We start from the raw sequence: 20842 nt of genomic DNA on the forward strand, positions 1-20842 counted from the left end.
CTACTAATACGAAGGGGATTTTGGTAATATTTCAACCCAGTTCCATCACTGCTTGGTCACTTTCAATTATTAAAACAGTGTAATTCCAGTTCTTAAAGACCTGACTTTCTTGTAGCTTTTGAAACTCATGTTTAATTCAAATCCCTCCCTACAGACAGGCCAGACTTGGGACAAAGGGACTTGCCCACCCTCCCCAGGTTCCCACTACTGTGGTGCTGGGGCAAGCGGATGGAGATAGTTGGCCTGGATGTCAACTGCTGAGCTGCCTCCAGTCAAGCTGCCAGCTCTATTTTGTTGGTTGTCTCTATTTCTTTGTCTACCCCTGCCTGGACATCAGATCACTTAGTGTGTAAGTGATTCAAATGGGCTCTTGGGAACACATTAGTGGATTCTGAGGGAGAGAAGTCTGCAGAGCCTCCTTGCTGCACAACTCCCCTGACATAAACCTGCTGGGTATGTGCTTTCCCTACCTCCTCAGCACCCCCTAGAGGAGACCTCAGGGACCCCTCTCCCAGTAGGCAACTCTTTTGGGGGGAGACCTATAAAGCAGACAGCTGCACCTCTTGGGCAGCTTGTGAGGATCCAGTGAGAAAGCAGTGGTCTACAAGCCAGTGAGAAAGCCCACACCAGACACAGGAGCTGCCAGTGCCTCAACAGAGGACTTCCTGGTCTCCAGTATTGTAAGAAATAAACATCTCTTGTTTAAGCCACGTTGTGTATGGCATTTTGTTAACAGCAGCCCAAACGGACTAAAACACTAGCAGATCAAGAAATGAATGTCATCTTGGGCTGCACTGGCAGAGTTGCCAGATATGAGGGCCTTGTCTCCCTGCCCTTTGTACCAGCAGCACCATACATTCAACATCCCAGAGCAGACAAGGCACTGGAGAATCAGAAGTGGATGCTGCGCCCATCCCCCCTTGAGTGACTGTTGGTTTCAGGAAGGAGATGGATCTGGAAACAAATCCTCACACCATAGAGGGAAGGAGCAGCAACAGAGCAAGCAGCTCTCTTCAGAGAACCAGAAACAGGGGACATGACATTTGTCCTCACTTTTGAAGACAAATTAGATCAAAAGGACAATGTTAGGGGAGAGGTGAGAAGAAGCTACATTTGTTCTTCAAAAAAGACTATAGATTGAGGTATCTGATTTATTTTTACAGCTCTAGTGCCTAAGAGCCCCTAAAATTCCCTGTCAGAGAGAATAGATACCTCTCCCCAAATAGTCCTGGGCAGTGGCCTTTATCTATTGAAGGACTTTGGAGTGGGATAAGAATTAGACCTTCTCGGAGTTGATTCTGATCTGGAATCAGAATTAGTTGATGAAAGTTATAGAAAAACATATTTGGGCTCAAAACAAATACTTTCTAATGATTATAACTATGTAGCCTGCTTTTTATATAGTTATAATCATTAGAAAGCATTTGTTATCTCTCTTTAGCTTCTGTCTGAAGGACGCTTCATTTGTATTCTGGATGAGGATAGACACCTGTCAGGAGAGCAGTCAGACACTAAACCATCACCTGTGAGAGATGCAGAAGTGGGGGTTCCCCCTCATCCAGGTTCCAAGTCAACTTTCAAATTACTCAAAGGTTTCCTAATTCTGTTCTGAAGAGGGGACCGCTCATTTAGATTCCTCATTTCCAACATGCTTATTAAACAATAATCTCTATAGAGCCCACAGGTCATCAGAACAAGAAAAGTCTGCCAAAGAGGACTGTTTATAAAAGGATCTCGTGTGCCAAATCATCCATTTGTTGTTTGGACCTGCAAAAGATTGGAATTCTTGCTCTGGGACTTGGGATGGAGTTAAGAGGGCTGCTGTCAAAAAATATAAAATTAAAATTAAAAGCTTCTTATTTTTATGTGATTAATGATAAAGAGAGGCACTTTCTTTCCTCAAAACTTCTTACTTAACTTTCCATGTGGTTGCCATGGCGATCTGAGCAGGTGCCTGAGTCCTGCTAGGAGAGCCCAGGCTCCCTGCTGCAGTGCAGTGAGTTTCCAGGCTTGGCTGACATTCTCAGCTTCTCTTCAGGGACCTGAGAGGCCTGTCTACCAGCAGAGGCTGTGTCTTACTTTAGTCAAAATAATAAAAAGACAGAATTCCAACCCTGGCCTTTTGTTTTTTAAATAACTTTTAAAATAGCTTTTTAGAAATGCTCCTTGACAGGCCGGGCGCGGTGGCTCAAGCCTGTAATCCCAGCACTGTGGGAGGCCGAGGCGGGTGGATCACGAGGTCAAGAGATCGAGACCATCCTGGTCAACATGGTGAAACCCCGTCTCTACTAAAAAACTACAAAAAATTAGCTGGGCATGGTGGTGCGTGCCTGTAATCCCAGCTACTCAGGAGGCTGAGGCAGGAGAATTGCCTGAACCCAGGAGGCGGAGGGTGCGGGGAGCCGAGATCGCGCCATTGCACTCCAGCCTGGGTAACAAGAGCGAAACTCCGTCTCAAAAAAAAAAAAAAAAAAAAAAAAAAAAATTAAAAAAAAAAAAAAAAAAAAAAAAAAAAAAAAAAAAAACAAAAAAAACTAAAAAAAAAAACCCCTTTAAAAAAAAAAAAAAAAAGTAATCATAAAAAAAAAAAAAAAAAAAAAAAAAAAAAAAAGAAATGCTCCTTGACACATCATAAACACATATACAGGACAGTGCAAAAAAAGTACAGTCACCCTAAATTCCATTCAAAGAGGACCTCCTGTTGGGATTTTGAACACACTTATTTATGTGTGTGTGTTCATACATACGTTGCTTTCTATATAAAATGGGATCACACTGTATTTGATCTTTTGAAACTGCATTACTCAAAATTGCTATGGTCATTAATCTTTAGCAACAAACATAATAAAAACTAATATTCATTGAAAGTTAAAAAGAAGATACTGTATCATTTCATTTAATTCTTATAATACTCCAGCCAAGTAAGTTACTATCTGTTATTATTATGCCTATTTTACTGTTACTATCTCTGGTTTACAAATAGCAAAAGTGATACGTTAAAAGATTACTTCCCAAGATCACACAGCTACTAAGTGGTAGAATCCACTGCATTCTGCTTCCAAAATTTATGTACTTAATTGACACATGATACCATCTCTAAGCAATGCGACTCTTCTTCACAGGCAGTATATTTTGTGGTGTAAGTTTACTATAATTTATTTACTCAGTCCCTTTTTGATGAGCAATTAGATTGTTTGCAAAACTTTGCAACTACAATCAATATGCTCATAGACATGCTGGCATATGCTTCCTCTCAGCCTCATGGGGTTATCTCCTTCCTTAGCAGACACTCCCTACAGTGGGGTTATTAAGTCATATGGTTTTTACTGCCCTTTACAAAGGTTTACAAAGGTTGTCTGACTTTACAGTGGGATGAAAGTGGCTCATCTCCCACGTCTTGGACAATACCAGATTTGTCATTGCTGATTTCAGTTGCAGTTCTTGCCATAATAAGGTTGCACAGCCTTTCATTTTTACTGACTGACATCTTGATTTTCTTTGAGTTACCTGTCTTTTCCTTTGCTTGCATTTTATATTAGGGTGTTCATATTTTCCTGATTCACTTTTCATAGCTCCCCCTATGTACATGCTAGTGTACATAATTATGGGAAGTAAATTATCTCCTTCAGCACCTGCCCTAACCTATTATCCCAGGAGAGGGAAAACCCACACTTTCCAGACTCCCTTGCAGCTAACATTTCAAATGAAATACCATTCCACCACTTGGACATGATGGCAGGAGCTTTGAGAGAGTCAGTTTATGAGGCACATATGTTACTCACTTTTGCTGCTGTGGAGTCAGAGGACTTGGTGTGGCCCATGATCCAACAGTTCCAACCACAGCTTCCTGATCCTTCGCTTACAGCTGTGAACAGCTTCCTGATCCTTGGCTTACAACTATGAACAGCTTCCTGATCCTTGGCTTATAGCTGTGACAGCTTCCTGATCCTTGGCTTACAGCTGTGGCCCTGTGACCCAATAACCAGCAGAAGAGATCACAGCCTCCTCAGCAGCCTCCTGGGTGAACAAGAGCAGCAGTTGGCTTGGCAGGCCAGTTTAAATGTTTTCTCCTTTGGCCCTTACAATGATTTATTAATCACCTAATTCTGTACATTAAATCCTTTCCTGCTTAAAGAACCAGAGTGGGTTCCATAATCCATAACTGAATCCTGAACACTAAATGTTAAACCATGCTAAATACATCTTATGAATATTTTCCAAGTTTGTCATTTGCCTTTCAATACTGTTTTTGCTGTTTCTCTGCCATTTAAATAATAGTTTGCAGTCATAATTTGACATTCTTTCTTTATGGTTCCTGCTTTATAGTGTCCCTGAAAAAACTTGTAATTCCCAGGTTTACATAAACAATGTTTTCTCTTATTACTATTATTACTTACTACTTGCAATCTCCATGTGTTGGAGAATAAGACAACTGCCATAATCAACAGTCCCACTTATTTTTATTTATTTAAACTTTTAAGTTGAGGGTACATGTGCAGGTTTGTTATATTGGTAAACTCGTGTCATGGGGTTTGTTGTACAGATTATTTCATCACCTAGCTATTAAACCTAGTATCCATTTTTCCTGATCCACTTCCTCCTCCCTCCTGCTACCTTCAGGTAGCCCTCCGTGTCTGTTGTTCCCCACTATGTGTCCATGTGTTCTTATCATTTACCTCCCACTTATAAGTGAAAACATGTAGTATTTGGTTTTCTGTCCCTGCATTAGATTGCTAAGGATAATGGTCTCCAGTTCCATTCATGTTCCTGCCAAGAACATGATATTGTTCTTTCTATAGTTGCTTAGTATTCTGTAGTGCATATGTACCATATTTTTTAATTCCAGTCTACCATTAATGAGCATTTAGGCTAATTCCACATCTTTGCTATTGTGAATATTGCTTTGTGAACAGCAAAGACATGGAAACGTGTGCTGCAATAAACATATGTGTGCATGTGTCTTTATGATAGAATGATTTCTATTCCTTGGGGTAGGTACCCAGGAATGGGATTGCTAGGTCAAATGGTAGTTCTGTTTTTAGCTCTTTGAGGAATTGCCACAAATGGCTGAACCACGGTGGCTGAACCAATTTATGCTCCCACCAACAGTGCATAAGTGTTCCTGTTTCACCAACAGTTCACCGTTCATCCATAGTGGCTGAACCAATTTATACTCCCACCAACAGTGCGTGTTTCTGTTTTACCACACCCTCTCCAGCATGTTATTTTTTGACTTTTTAGTAATAGCCATTCTGACTAGTGTGAAATGGTATCTCTTCGTGATTTTGCTTTGCATTTCTCTAATGATCAGTGATCAAAGCATTTTTTATACGCTTGTTGGCTGAATGTGTGTCTTCTTTTGAAAAGTGTCTGTTCATGTCCTTCATTCACATTTTAATGAGATTTTTTTCTTGTAAATTTAAGTTCCTTATAGATGCTAGATGTTAGACCTTTGTCAGATGTATACTTTGCAAAAATTTTCTTGCATTTTGTAGATTGTGTTTACCATGCTGATAGTTTCTTTTACTGTGCAGAAGTTCAGTAAAAGAAACTGTCACATTTATTAGGTCTCAATTGTCAATTTTTGCTTTTGTTGCAATTTTTTGTGGCATTTTCATCATAAAATATTTTCCTATTCCTACTCTAGAATGGTATTGCCTTCCAGAGTTTGTCTTCCAGGGTTTTTATTGTTTTGGGTTTTATATTTTAGTCTTTAATCCATCTTGAGCTGATTTTTGTGTAAGGAGGGGGTCCAGTTTCAACCTTCTGTATATGGCTAGCCAGTTATCCCGGTACCATTTATTGAATAGGGAGTCCTTACCTCATTGCTTGTTTTTGTCAGCAGCAGCCCAGCAGAGTACATGCTCATGGACTATAATAGTGTGCTAGCAGGTGCCAGGGTACCAGCCTCCATGCAGGCATTCACAGCTGTGATGGAGACAGCACGGCTCTAGGGTTGAGGTCCCTGCTAGTGACTGTGCACACAGTTGCACTGGTGATGGTGGTAGCACTGGGCTGGAGGGCTGGCGGGGCTCAGGACAGTGTGTACCCTGTGTGTTCACGCAGGTGAAGGCGACTGCAGGAGAGGGCCTGCTGTTCTCCATGCCTAGTTTCACTCCTAGGACAGTGTTGGTACAGAAGTGAGGTGCTGGCAGAGGAGGAGCTGACAAGCCATATGCCTCCCAAGGCTCAGACTGCAGTGGCAGTACAGCTGGAGATGGGACGCAGGGGCGATGGGGGAGCCGAGATACGCCAGCAGCAGTGGCATGGCAGGGTGCACTTGTACACATGCACTGGTGGGTAGCTAGGGAAGATAAAATCCGCCAGGGCACATGAGTGCCAGTAAAGCGGTGTGGTGGGTGGCCATGGGCCAGGTGAGCTGCAGAGAAGGAGGGAGTGGGCAGGCTAATGCAGGTCCACCGGGCTGCCCTGCTAGAGGTCTCCTGTGGCTGTCTGCCAGTGCAGGAGCTGGGATGCAGGCCCCCTTGGCACCTGAGGCTGCACTGCAAGCAGAGGCACCCAGGCTGGGGCCCCAGGAGAGCCCAGCAGGCCAAGGGTTGTTCAGGTTGGAACAGCCCCATCTGATGGGCAACACTGCCTTGCAGAGTTCAGGTCCGACAGTTTCCCTAAGACTAAAGTCAACTGTGGAAGCAAGTGGAGCCTAGGGGATGGGCATCAGCCATGCTCCACTAAGACGCTCCCACACCAAACCCTCTGGGCTCTTCACTGGCTGGAGTGCTGCCCCTACCACTTCTCTGAGTAGCTCTTCCTCCCAACTCAAGTGTCTGTGGCAATCCAGACGTCTTCTCATTTTGGGATTCCAGAGGCTTGTGGCAAGAGTAAGTTGCTCCTTGCCAGTTAAACTCCCCCGTTTGGAGTCATGGGGCCGGAGCAAGTCCCTCCACTGTGCAATAGTCCCATGCAGGGTTCCCCACTCCCTCCCACTTCAGCCAGTTTCTGTGTCTTCTCTGTATTCACTTTCAGTGCCTTCCCTCTGAAGATGTTAGGATTGCACCAATCTTCCAGGTCCCTTGGTGGCAGCTGTCCCACCTGGCTGCATCTAGCCAGCCATCTTGCCCTAAGAGCCTCCTGACTGATTTTTAAGTGCCTTCTACATTCACTTAAGTATGGACTTTATGCTAGGGATTGGCGAACTTTTTCTGTAAAGGACCAGAGAGTAAATATTTTTGGTTTTGCCACCCATATGATCTCTGTCACAACTACATAGCTGTTGTAGCATGAAAGTCGCCATAGATCATATGTAAATGTTGACTGTGGCTGTACCTTTCTGGGCTTTAGTTTCTCCTCTGCTAGCCTTAGTTTGTTGACATCTGTTCTATACTCTCCATTTTTGGTTTCTTACTGGGCCATTTCTGTGTTCACTGCATTACCACAAATGTAAGTCCTTTCCCATTATACTTCCTTATAAAGTTTTTCTGGCTATTCTTTAATATCTATTCATCTAGAGGAACTTTGGAATCATTTTTTCAAGTTAAGAAAATCTTATTGGAATTACAATTGCAGTATAATTTAATTCATAAATAAAATTTAGAGAAAATGTCATCCTTTCAAAATTATCATTGGAACTTCATTTATTCAAGTATCTTATCATCATCAATTTTCTTCCCACAGGGGCAGTGTAGGCAGACTCAAATCGAAGCTCTGCTACTTCTGGGCAGTGTGAGTCTGGGCAAGTTATTTCTCTGTGCTGTTATTTTCTCATCAGTAAATGGGAATAAAAGTATCTCTCTTGCAGTGTTTGAGGAGGATTAAATGATTTGCAAGGAACATAGAAAGCACTGTTCACTTGGTGCTCTAAATCTCTTATTACATATGGTAGATAATAGTGGTTATTGTTATATCCTCTTCTGTTTCTAACTTTAAAAAATGGTTCTAGTTCTTCACCATTCAGTGTAATGGAATAACTCATGAAAATTACTGAAATATGATGTGTTACTATTTTACTGCTTATCTAGTATACGTATTGACTTTTATCAAATGCATTTGCCACATCCGTTGTTATCAACACTTTTTTTCCTCCTTTACCTATCAACATAGAGAATTCCACTAGCAGATTTCCACTATTGATCCATCTTTGATTTGTTAAAATGAACCTCACTTGGCTGTGGTGCTAACCTTTTATTCATTGCTAGGTTGTTTTTGCTTGTACTTTATTTGGGATTTTTATATCAATATTCTCATAAAAGATTACATTGCATAGCTAATTGTTTTTAAGTGCCACTCTCATTTTTTATACTAATGTTATGCTTGCTTCATAAAGATAATTCAGAAGGTTCACTTTCTCTGTTCTAAAATACTTTTAAACTGCCCAACAGCCATCTGATCCTTAATAATTTAAATTTATCCAACTGGAAACTGTTTGTGCCTGATTTTTTATGATAGCTGGCTCAATTTCTTCTGAAATAATTGGTCAGATTCATTTTTTAGTTCTTTTTGAGACCTTTTTATTAAAGCCTTTTTATAGAAAAGCATTCATGTAGCCTAATTTTTCTATTTCTTGACAGATTATCTGTATTTGGATCTACTGGTTACAGAAAAATTATAAAACTTCTAGTTCATACTTGTTTCACTTTTATTATTTCCTTATTTATTCATTAATTTTTAATTAAAAAGTAAAATAATCATTATGTACATCTCACTCTGTGCTTGTCATAGAAACTACCTTGCCTGTCCTCCTGACTTCAATCTAATACACAGCCTTTAATGGTAATTAGAAATGCCATCCAGTAGAAGCAAAAGCCCTATTGCTGATCACACAAGATACAGAATGGGAGAAAAAGGCAAGCAAAAATAATGGTTTTGGGGCAGGGGCCTTGTTAGGCTACAAGAATGGCTCTTAACTCTGACTACACATTAGAATCACCTGGGGTGCTTCTAAAATAAATACGAATGCCTTGACTCCTCACCAAATCTATCAACTCAGACTCTTTAGTGGAACCCAGACATCAATATTTTAAGTCTCCTCAGATTATTCTAAGAAATATCCAGAGTTGAGAACAACTAGGTTCTGGCTATATGACAGGAGGGGAAAAAAACAAAGCCTTCAGAGAAATATGGCCACAGCCAGCCCACATCCACCATTCAAAGACTAGGGCCCTAAGCCACACCAGACCCACAGGCCTGCTTTGGCAAGTCTATTCCAGACACAGGGCTCGGATCTTTATGTAGGGGTCTGAGATTCAGGGTCACATCATCATCACCTCCTAAGACAGGCTTCCAGCGTTAGAAATATCTTAGGAACAACAACAAGAAGAAAAACAAATAACAAAAATCTGTACACAGAAATAGACAAGTTTTCTTTCGGTAGATGTAGAAAAGCAATGTCAGGGCCCAGAAACCACAGTAAGAAAGTTCCTGCAGCTTACTGCTCTCCTCTGTTCTACACAGAGTCACCATTTCCTTTAAAAAAAATAAAAAATAAAAAAAGGCATAGAACCACAGAAGTAAATCCTGGGATGTCGGGAGTAAGATTAAATGTCTGTCATCCATGATCTAGATTTGGTAACACTTCAGGACAGCATTTTCAAGTTTAATGCATGGCTCAAAGGAAAGTCTCTCAAGCAAGATAGGGTGAAAGCTTCATTGAATAACTTTTCTCCACTCAAACTTATCCCACTCCTCCCAAAATACCCAAGAATCCTTCACTAACCTAACAGGTCAGCCTTTTCCTATCTTTTTCTTCCATTTTTTTGTTAAGCTAATTAACTTATCTTTGTGATGGATAACACATCAACTAGTCAGGCTTTTTAAATTCCTCATAATTAATCTAAGAGTAGTTTTGTTTCATCTGATAATCAACTCCAAAACCTCCAGCTTCCCTAGTAATTTAGAATGGAGTCAGACAGACTAGCCCAAGTCCCAACACTCATTCTGTTTTTATCTATGGGCACATTTTCAAATTTTAGTTTCATATATTATCCGCCTCATGGGGTTGTTACAAGAATGAAATGAGATGACTCATGAAGAATACTTAACAAACACCACGTCTGCCGCCTCATAAACACTACATCTACTCAATCAACAGCTATTTATTTGTTGTATTACGTATTATGCATCAAGGGCTATGTTGGGCACTATAGATACAGTGGCGTGTGAAATCAAACTTGATCCCTGCTTTCATGGAGCTTATAAACTAATTCTCAATAAATTCCCACTGTTATTATTTCAAAATGCTAATAATGGGAACAATGCATTCACTGCTAAAAAAATACATAGTTTCGGTGGTACACCAAGAATTTACAAACCTTCACTTGAGCCTGCTGATTCCCAAATGGCAGGTATTTGTACAGTGAAGTTTCATGGGAAGAAACAATGCAGCACTGAAGGGCTGGATAACTTTCTTTGATTAAACTTGAAATAACAGAGCCTACGAGTGTGTGGACGCAGCCAAGATGACCATCTTTATGCTCTCAGGAAGTCTTTTCCACTTCAGCCACTTTACCTCTCTGGGCTTTAGCTTCTCGTCTGCAAAATGAAGCAGCTGTGCCCAATTAGTTCTTAGATCTCTGCCAGCTGTAACACTTCTCAATAATTTAAATTGTGTGGTTTTCGTTCCCTAAAAGCAATGATAATTCAGGTCTGCCAGCTTTAGTATACTAACAGTGACAACAACTAGGCAAAATGCTTGTCCACCGATTGAGATTTTAAATAACAGTAACAAAAAATAGCACCCTATGGCGGAAGCTGCTAGTTGCCTATCCCAACATCTACTCTCCTCTTCCTCCTTAGTAACTGAACCCAAGTTTTATTTGAAGTGTTGATATGCTCAGCTGGAGGGCCATATTTCTCAGCCTCCCACATGACTTTCTGGCTAGAATTCTAATAAGTTCTGTTCAATGACATACAAATTGGTCTTTACCAGCAAGTCTCCTTAAATGGGAAGGGTCAAGTCCTTTTCCCCCTAATGAGCAGCAATTTTAAAAATAAATACGTTGAAAGTAAAATGCTACTGAAACATGCAAAAGAAATTTTCAATAGTCAATATCTGTTTTAAAAACTTAGTTAAATATCACTATAATCCAGCAAGCTATAAGCATCTTCTTTAGACAACTAAATTAATAGATCTTTACACCTTTTACACTGCTAGGGAAAAAATGTCATCACAGTTAGACTAATTGTAACTTTTTTATTCGCCATTCATTCAAAAAATATTTATGATCATTGAAGATTTCCTAAGCTTCTACCCTCTACAAAACAGCCAAAAGTTCCTGTGCTCTAAGATAGTTATATTTTTATTGGAAAATATAATGCAGTGCTCCAAATAGATTTTACCTTTCATTTAAGAATTTCAAGATGCATCTGTAGTAGTCAGGGTTCTAGGATAAAGGTATCTGTAGTAGTCAGGGTTCGCCAGAGAAAACAGAACCAAGAGGGTGGATGTGTGTGTGTGTGTGTGTGTGTGTGTGTGTGTGCGCGCGCGTGCGTGTGCGTGTGTGTAGAGAGGGAAAGAGAGAGATTTACTTTAAGAAATTGGCTCAGAAATGTAAAGGCATAGTGATATGGTTTGGCTCTGTCCCAACCAAATCTCATCTTGAACTGTAGCTCCCATAATTCCCACTTCGTGGGTGGGACCTGGTGGAAGGTAGTAAAATCATGGGGTGGATGTTTCCAATGCTGCTCTCATGATAGTGAATAAGTCTCATGAGATCTAATGGTTTTATAAATGGGAGTTCCCCTGCACATGATGTCTTGCCTGCCGCCATGTAAGACATGACTTTCTTCACTTTCGCCTTCTGCCATGATTGTGAGGCCTCCCCAGCCACATAGAACTGTGAGTCAATTAAACCTCTTTATTTGTAAATTACCCAGTCTCGGGTATGTCTTTATTGGCAGCGTGAAAACAGACTAATGGATGCAGCAAATCCAAAATCTACAGGGTAGGCCAGCAGGCTGGACACCAAGTTGCAGTCCAAGTCCAAAAACTATCTGCTTATAGAATTCCTTTTTCTATTATAGCCTCCAACTTATTGGATGAGGTCCACCCACAGTATGAAGAGTAATCCGGTTTACCCAATGTCTACTGATTTAAATATTCATCTTAAAAAAAACACCTTCACAGAAATATCTAAAATGAGATTTGTCCAAATATCTGAGTACTATGGTTTAGGCAAGTTGACACAAAAAATTAACCATCGCATCATCTTAGTTTTATTTGCAAACCTTAATTATTTGCAAAGATAATCACAAACTAGGTAAGAGGAAAGACACTTCTGGAGAGTCTGTGGCCTGGACCTACAAGAGGGAAAGAAGACTGTCTCAGTCAGTTTTATGTTACTATGCAGGAGTATGTGAGGCTGGATAATTTAGAAAGAAAAGAGATTTATTTGGCCCATGGTTCTGCAGGCTGTACAAGAAGCATGGCACAGTCATCTGCTCTGCTTCTAGTAAGGGGTTTCATGATGTGTCAAAACATGGTGGAGAAGGTTCAAGGGGAAGCAGGTACATGTGAAGAGAGATCAAACCTGACTTTACAAAACCCCAAATGAATCTATTTCCTGGGAACCATCCAGTCTCACATGAGCAAGAACTCACTCACTACTGCAAGAACAGCACTAAGTCACTCCTGAGGGAATCCCCCTCATGAACCAAATACCTCCCATGAGGTCTCACCTCCCAACACTGCCACACTGAGGAACAAATGTCAACATGTGCTTTGGTGAAGACAAACAAATCATACCCAAACTATAGTAAGGGCTTCACCTGAGAAACTGACCTTCAACTCACTCAGTCTTGCAGTAAATTTTCAAATTATTCTGGGATTGTTACTAGTTCCACCTAAGGAGTAGTCAAGCATATAGCTAGTCTCAAGAGTCATTAGAAACAGGCAGGTGAGGAAAGACTCTTAGAGATCTTCCATTTACAAAAATCCTGACCATATTCCCACCCCCATCAGACAGTATCATAAACAACTAAGAACCCTTGTGGCCAGAAACTGCAATGCTACCTAGGAGGATGCCACCGGGATCCCCACACTGAAGTGTCTTCTATACACCAGTAAGTTATTATTTACCTATATTAAATGAACTTGTATCCTCTCCCTGTGTCTAGTCGGTTTTCTAATTGAGTGGCGGACAGCCCATTTGTCAAATAGAGTAGTAAATACATTGTAATGAAATCAGAGATGCCAAAGCCTATGCTGATTTCCAAAGGACCAGGGACCATCTCACATATAAAACCTTTAACACAATCTTAAATACTGCCCACATTGTGTTAAATATATACCACACAATGCAAAATCATTACTTAGTGCAATCTGTTAAGCAGATGCAGAAAGGAATAAACTGTCTCTTCAATATAATTTTCAAATCACTTAATCTTGTATTTCTCTCCCTCAGTGAATGTGAAAACTATAAATACCCTGGTGGAACAAAATCACTTTAAATATCTTGTCCAACAATCACTCACAATCCCTCAAGGTGTCTGCATTTTTCCAAGTTGAACAGCAATTATCAATTCTATGGTGCATCAAGTTCAGTTTTACTGGAGAAGGAAGGAAGAAGATGGCGGAGGAGACAGAGAAGGAGGAAGAGTGAGAGGAAGAGTGGGAGGAAACATTTTAGAACAATTTCAAATTATCTATGGGCTTAAATTAAACAGAAGAGCTGTTTTCAGTACAATATAATCAAACTATAATACTTCTAACAAAGTAAAGCAGGTTTTATTTCAAGTGAATGTAAAATACTAACAAAACGCAAGAAAAATCAGTATGAGGAAGAAATCTACCTATGAGCAAAGACTGTAAAACAGTATGATCTCTAAATCATGCCTTCATGATTTGGTGCAGTGTAAATCACATCACAATGCTTGGACCTTCACCCCCCACCCCCATAGTTTAAAATACTACCAATAGACCTGTGAGAATAATAAAAGATGGTGCTTTTTAAGCAGGTCACATATGTAGAGGAATAGAATCTGCCATAAGGCAGATATATGTATATGTATATGTATATATCTATTTAATGATCTTAAATCCATTTGCAAATTAATTTCATTTGATGAAGCCAGTTGGCCAGTGTGTAAACATACAAGGTACTGTCTGGTCATTTTTCAGTATGGGAAACAATAGGTGGAAAAATCTCACGATTTAAGAAAAAAAAAAAAAAAAAAACACCTCTTCTGGTAAGCAACTCTAGCCTAGTTAAATATTTGAATTAAATTTTAAAAATGCAAATGTATAAATCAGCATTACAGAGTAAGAGCTGGAAGATGTCTCAGTGATTATCCAGCCTAACTTCGTTTTAGAGAAAGAGCAGCTTCGGTGATTCAACCAAAGTCAGATAAATAAGCAGCTGGTCTGGGATTCAATCTTAGTGTCAGGTCTTAGGACACAAGTTCAGTACTTTCCCATGGTTTTTTCCAGGTGTTGCTCTTGGTGTATAAAGTAACTTTGGCCATTTACACAGTGGTTTCATTTAGAGGCTCTGATGGGTCTACTTGATTAATACACTTCAGGGTTACTGGTAGCCATCTACCAGTACAGCCTGTCGAATCAAACCTGATCAAAAATCAAGTCCTTGATGACCACCTATTGACACATGTGCAGCAACACAGAGAATGTAGAAGTATGAGACATTCTTTATATGCAAATAGTTCAAAGCTACATCAGAGTAAGCTACCAGCTGAAACGGCATCTAAATCATGATGAAGAATATGTGGTGTAAATCACAGATGCTCCTCGGCTTACCATGGGACTATATCCAGATAAATCCATCATAAACTGAAATATCAAGTTGAAAATGCATTTAATACACCTAACCTACTGAATGAACATCATAGCTTAGCCTAGCCTATCTTAAGTGTGCTAAGAATAGTTATACTAGCCTGTAGTTGGGCAAAATCATTTCAAAAAACACAGGCAACACAGTACACTATAGAGTATCTGTTGTTTACTCTCAGGATAACATGGCTGATAGGAGATACCATTTGCTGTCACTGCCCAGTGTCAGGAGAGAGTATTGTACCACATATCATTAGCCCAGGATAGGTCAAAATTTGAAGTGTGGTTTCTACGAATATGTATCAAGTTGAGGCCTATCTGTCTTAGTGTCAAAATATTTCAGAAAAGGACACCATCTCTACAAAAAAAATAAAAAATTAGCCAGGCATGGTGGCACATGCATGTAATTCCTAGCTACTGCAGAAGCTGATGTGCGATAACTGCTTGAGCCTAGGGGTTAGAGGCTGCAGTGAGTTATGATGGTGCCATTTCATTCCAGCCAAGGGAAGGGAAAGGGAAAGGGAAAGAGAAAGGGAAAGGGAAAGGGAAGAGAAAATAAGAAAAGAAAATCAAAAAAGGCTCATGATGGCCAGATATTCAAGTAAATGGATTTCCATTTCCAGCCTTGAGAGAAAAAAAACTAAAACTGGACCAGTCTTCACACTGCTGTAAACAACCGTTTCAGCGAGTAGACAGCAGGAAGCCCAGTACTGTGATCCCTGAAAACAGCAAAATAAATGAGGTAAATTTTGTGATTCCCCCATTTCTGTTTGGAGACACTTGCCAGATTCCAATGCAGGGAGGAGAAATACAGAGTATGGGTCTTGTGGAGCTGTGGAGACACAGATCAGAGTTTAAGGAGGCTGCAGCACCTGAAATTTGCGGTGCACAGTATCTGAGAGAAGGGTGCTATGCAGAAAAAGAGGTTCAGAAATCTCAGAGGGGGTCTATTTGTGTCTTTAGTTTTAAACTAGGCTAAACATTAACAGTGTAAAAGTCCCTGGGCCAAACAAAGAATAACCAGGAAAGTGTTAGCTGAACAACTGTCAAAATTATCACAGGGCTAGAAGATATTTAGATGTGAACAAACATAGTGGAGAGAACTCATTCAACTCCCAGGGAATTCCACGCCTTAATAACAGGGCTAGACTAGAGCTAGAATGCCCCAGGAGAATCAACCTCTCAGATTGAACCTGAACAGGGAAACAGAACACATACAATTGTCTTTGGAGATCTTAACTCTTCTCACTCAGTAATTAACAGTAAACATAGAGAGAAAATGAGTAAGTCATAGACACAGACATCAAAACGATCAACTAACATGACCTAATTAATATCTGTAAAACATTATAGCCAATCACTGCAGAAGGCAAATTATTTTTAAGGGTACACTGACTAAGATAAATTGAGTCATAAAACAAGTCTAAATACATTTAAGATAGTTGAAATAAAAAACAACATATTTTCTAATCACAACAGAATTAAGGTTAAATATCAATGACAAAAAGTTATCTTTTGAAAATCTAATATTCAGAAATTAAACATCAAACTTCTACAATATTTAGCACAAAGGTCAAAAAAATTACAAGATAACTTAGAAAAACACTCTGAACTTAGTGAAAATAAAAACATGGATGTTAAAATATGTGAGATGCAATTAAATCAGTGCTTAAATTTTAGTGTTAAATGCTTACATATTTAAAAAATGATGATCCAAAATAAAAGATCTAAGCTTGCATCTTAAGAATCTAGAATAAGAGTAAATTTAATCTGAAAGTAGACAAAATAACAACGGTACAAGCAGCAATCAAGTGAAACTGAAAAAAAAGGCAACAGAAAAAAATCTAAGAAATTTAAAACTAGTTATTTGAAAGATAAATAAAATTGAAAAAATACTAATTAGACCAATAAAGATAAAAAGAAAGAACAAATTGGTCATATTAGGAATGTCTTATGGACATTAAAATAAGGGAATATATTAAACAATGTTATAGCAATAAATTAGACAATTTAGACAAAGTTGACGAATTCCTTAAAAGACAAATTGTCAACACTGGCATAAGAAATGGAAAAATTCGCTGGGCATGGTGGCTCATGCCTGTAATCCCAACACTTTGGGAGGCTGCAGCAGGCAGATCACGAGGTCAAAAGATAGAGACCATCCTGGCCAACAATGGTAAAACCCCATCTCTACTAATAATATAAAAATTACCTGGGCATGGTAGAACGTGCTTGTAGTCCCAGCTACTCAGGAGGCTGAGGAAGGAGAATCACTTGAACTCAAAAGGCGGAGGTTGCAGTGAGCCGATATTGTGCCATTGCATTCCAACCAGGCGACAGGGAAAGACTCCATCTCAAAAAAAAAATGAAATAGAAAAATTGGAATAGCCCTGTGTCTGTTAAAGCTTCTCAGCCCTGAACTCACTCTTGTTTGACCTGCTTTATGATACTGGAGCTGGGTTCTGCCAACATTTCTCCTGTGACAAATCACATACTTAAGCTTTATCAGTGGAGGTTACTAAAGGGACACTGCAAGAGAAAGGAGCTTATCTTCTCTGACCCAGTGTGCTTTTTCCTTCTTGCTTCTGCAGCATGTGGCTACTCGCAAGCAGCATTTGGGACACCTAGTGAAGCACCTCGTCTAGTAGAAGCTGGAACAACCAGTGGCACTTACTCTGCAGGGATTTTCACCAATAACTCTGCAGGTGGTTTCCCAGAAAGTTTCACCAGCATGGCAAAGGGTAGCTTCCTAATGAGTGAAGATGGAGGGGCTCAGTGAGGGGATGGGGGCTTAGTGGGGGATGGGGGGCCAGTGAGAGGATGGGGGCTCAGTGGGGGATGGGGGCTCAGTGGAGGATGGGGGCTCAGTGGGAGGATGGAGCTCAGTTGGGGGGCTCCATCTGACACATCCTCCAGAAGACAGTTTCCCACTTGCCAGCTCCAGCACACACCATCTCAGCAAACTCTAGACCATTCCAGGGTCACAATATATCAACATTATATCATCTGCAGTGAGATCTGAGCCTCAGCCATGTAAGAATGATCTCTTCTGAGTTTGTTTCCCTCATGAGTACTTTGCCCCAGCCTAAGAAGTGGCTGGTCTCTACATCTGCTCTTCCTGTATTCTTTGGAGTTCTCTCTACCCCTTAGTCACTAATCTCATTACTAGTTAATAATTCTTTACATTAGATTGGTCCTGGCATGGTTTCTGTCTCCTGACTGGACCTTGACTGATATAACTGATGAATTCTAAGATTTAAGAACCTCACAAACTTTCAGAGAACAAAGGAAGCAGAACTTCCAAATTGAATTTATGAGGTATCACCCTGCCACCAAAACCAGATAAAGACATTAGGAGACAATAAAACTAGATAAATATTCCAAAGGAACACAGACACAAACACTTTTAGCCAAATATTGACAGGCTGAATTCACCAGTTTATAAACAGGGTAATAAACCCCACTTGGTCATGACATATCTCAGGAATGCAAAGTTGCTTTAATATTTGAAAATCAAACAATGTGATAGATGACATTAACAGAATAAAGAAGAATGACAGTATAACTATCTCATTAGATGTAGAAAAAGGATTCAAAAATTCAGTACTCATTCATAAGCAAGCTGGCAAAAGAAAACAAAATTCTTTAAAGGGAATCTAAAAAAGAAAAAAAAATAGAGAAAACTCTAGAACTATCGTCACACTTAATGGTGAAAGTGACTTTTCCTAAGATAAGGAACAAGGTGGATACATCTGCTCTTAACAATTCTTAACATTGTACCTGAAGACCTAGTCAGTGCAAGAAGGCAACAAAAAACATCAGAAATACAGCAGAAATATTGAAAAGGAAGCAGCAGAATTGTCTATATTCACAAATGACATAATTATATATGTAGAAAATTCGAAAGAATTTACCCCAAAAAAGCTAAACTATTAAGTGAATTTAGCAAGGCAGCAGGACTGCAGATCAATATACAAAAATTAACTATTTCTATGCATGAGTAACAAATAATAAATACCATTTACAATAGCATGAAAAAAACAAAATATTTAAGGATAAATTTAATTTAAAAATATGTTGAAGATTTGTAAGCTGAAAACTACAGAAACTGCTGAGAGAAATTACAGACTTAATACATGAAAAGGTGTAACTGCTCCTCAACAAATGCCAAAGAGCAGAAATAATAGTCTCTCAGACCACAGAGCATTCACATTAGAACTCAGGATTTAGAAACTCACTCAAAACCACACAGTTACATGGAAACAGAACAACCTACTCCTGAATGACTCCTAGGCAAATAACGTAATTAAGGCAGAAATCAATTTCTTTGAAACCAATGAGAACAAAGAGAACATACCAGAATCTCTGGGACACAGCTAAAGCAATATTAAGAGAAAAATTCATAGCACTAAATGTCCACATCAGAAAGCAGGAAAGTTCTCAAATCAACACCCCAATATCACAATTAAAAGAGCTGAAGAAGGAAGAGCAAATGAATCCAAAAACTAGAAGACAAAAAACAAGATCAGAGAATTGAAGGAGATAGAGATACGAAAAACCCTCAAAAAAATCAATGAATCCAGGAGCAAGTTTTTTGAAAAAAAAAAAATAAATAACAAAGTAGATAGACCACTAGCTAGACTAATAAAGAAAACAAAGAAGAATCAAATAGACATAATAAAAAGTGATAAAGGAGATATCACTACTGACCCCACAGAAATACAAACTACCATTACAGAATACTATAAACATTTCTATGCAAATAAACTAGAAAATCTAGAATAAATGGATAAATTCCTGGACACATATACCCACCCAAGACTAAACTAGGAAGAAGCTGAATCCCTGAATAGACCAATAACAAGTTCTGAAATTGAGGCAGTAATTAATAGCCTACCAACCAAAAAAAGCCCAGGACCAAATTCTACCAGAGGTACAAAGAGGAGCTGGTACCATTCCTTCTGAAACTATTCCAAACAACTGAAAAGGAGGGACTCCTCCCTAACTCACTGTATGAAGCCAGCATCATCCTGATACCAAAACTGCTCAATAAAGTACTGACAAAACTGAATCCAGCAGCACATCAAAAAACTTATCCACCACGATCAAGTCTGCTTCATCCCTGGGAAGTGACGCTGGTTCAACATATGCAAATCAATAAACATAATCCATTGCATAAACAGAACTAAAGACAAAAATGACATGATTATCTCAATAGATTCAGAAAAGGCCTTTGATAAAATTCAACAACGCTTCATGTTAAAAACTCTCAATAAACTACTATTGATGGAACATATCTCAAAATAAGTAGAGCTATTTATGAAAAACCCACACCCAATATCATGTTGAATGGGAAAAAGCTGGAAGCATTCCCTTTGAAAACTGGCACAGGGCAAGGATACCTTCTCTCAGCACTCCCATTCAACATACTATTGGAAGTTCTGGCCAGGGCAATCAGGCAAGAAAAATAAATAAAGGGTATTTAAATAGGAGGAGAGGAAGTCAAATTGTCTCTGTTTGCAGACGACATGATTCTATATTTAGAAAACCCCATCATCTCAGCCCAAAAATTCCTTAAGCTGATAAGCAATTTCAGCGAAGTCTCAGGATACAAAATCAATGTGCAAAAATCATAAGCATTCCTTTACACCAACAATAAACAAGCAAAGAACCAAATCATGAATGAACTCCCATTCACAATCACTACACAGAGAATAAAATACCTATGAATACAGCTAACAGGGGATGTGAAGGACCTCTTCAAGGACAACTACAAACCACTGTTCAAGGAAATAAATAAGGACACAAACAAACAGAAAAACATTCCACCCTCATGAATAGGAAGAATCAACATTGTGAAAAATGGCCATAATGCCCAAAGTAGTTTACAGATTCAATGCTATTCCCATCAAACTACCATTGGCATCCTGCACAGAATTAGAAAAAAACTGCTTTAAATTTCATATGAAATCAAAGAAGAGCCCACATGGCTAAGACAATCCTAAGCAGAAAAAACAAAGCTGAAGGCATCATGCAACCTGACTTCAAACTATACTACAAGGCTACAGTAACCAAAACATCATCGTACTGGTACCAAAATAGACA

The 20842-nt window shown here is 39.3% G+C and overlaps 1 long non-coding RNA gene across 1 annotated transcript in view; it reads right to left on the reverse strand.

Moving 5' to 3' along the window:
* LOC119470553 overlaps positions 1-11414 on the reverse strand; it is a 100863-nt gene extending 89449 nt beyond the window's left edge. The window contains exon 1 of the long non-coding RNA XR_005199466.1: positions 3783-11414. This is a non-coding gene — a long non-coding RNA (uncharacterized LOC119470553). The remainder of the gene's footprint in view (positions 1-3782) is intronic.
* Between the last annotated feature and the right edge of the window lie 9428 nt (positions 11415-20842).

This window comes from Cebus imitator, unplaced genomic scaffold (assembly GCF_001604975.1).
Source record: "Cebus imitator isolate Cc_AM_T3 unplaced genomic scaffold, Cebus_imitator-1.0 Scaffold34, whole genome shotgun sequence".
Taxonomy (NCBI): Eukaryota; Metazoa; Chordata; class Mammalia; order Primates; family Cebidae; genus Cebus; species Cebus imitator.